This window comes from Aplysia californica, unplaced genomic scaffold (assembly GCF_000002075.1).
Source record: "Aplysia californica isolate F4 #8 unplaced genomic scaffold, AplCal3.0 scaffold00007, whole genome shotgun sequence".
In the NCBI taxonomy this organism is placed as follows: domain Eukaryota; kingdom Metazoa; phylum Mollusca; class Gastropoda; order Aplysiida; family Aplysiidae; genus Aplysia; species Aplysia californica.
In genome coordinates, this window is record NW_004797277.1 from 700,328 (window position 1) to 701,418 (window position 1,091).

Here is a 1,091-nt window from a genome sequence, read left to right on the forward strand (position 1 = left end):
ATCTCCGGTCGCCATCTTCTCCCCCACCCCCACTCTCTCTTTCTCTCCCTATCATTTTTCCACTCCTATCTTCTCTCTTTCTAAATCACCGCCTGATATCTTCTCCGTTTTCTATCTATCTATCTATCTATCTATCTATCTATCTATCTATCTATCTATCTATCTATCTATCTATCTATCTATCTATTCCTTTTTTCTTCCGACTTTGTCTTCCCCATTTCCCTCTCTCCGTCTCCCCTCCACCATACCCATCACCCCCCTCCCAAAACAAACCCCTATTTCTCTCTCTCCCCACCCCCACCCCCTCCTCTTTTCCTTTCCCCTGCTGATTAATTACAATTGCCCCGACTCTAAGGACAGAGGCCAGAAAAAGGCCGCTATCGTGTCAGCAAAGGAGACAGGAAATCACGAGCAAATCGTTGTGCTCACGCAAAGTCGGGACGAGCTGTCGTGTGTAATGATGCGAAGGAGGAAGCTGCCAGCGATAGCTAGTCTTGTGCAGGTTGCTGCCACAGCTGAAGGGCGCCAATTGTCATGTCCTAAATGAGCGGCGTTCTACGCTCACTGAGGCTGCTGAAGGAGGCAGACGGGGAAGCTCAGGACAAAGGCGGGAGATGGCAGGAAGCTGTTTTGGTCAAGGGTGAACGGTTTTACGGTGAGCGGGTTATTGAAGGGCAACGAGGGGAAACACGGGGGTGAATAGAGTCCGCTACGACCTAGGGCGACTTACAAGAGTAAAGAGTTCTCTAGGGTACTTCAGGAATTATCTGCGATCAAGTGAGGGTAGCATCTCGATGAGTGCTCTTCAAACAAAAAAAAGGGGCAGTCAATCGTGGGTTAAGGCGGGTGATACCTCCAATTAGCTATTAATTTCAATATGTTATTAGGGGGAGAGGAAAACATTGTACATATTGAACCGTTCAATGCCTTGGCCAATAGCGTTGCTGCTGGATGTTCGATATTTTTACATTGATGGTAGAACTAATTACTAAATTTTAATGCAAAAATGTATTTGGAGGCACATTTTTATTAGAGCTGAACAAAAACAGCAAAAACCAAACCAAAACAACAACCTAACAAAACACCCCCCC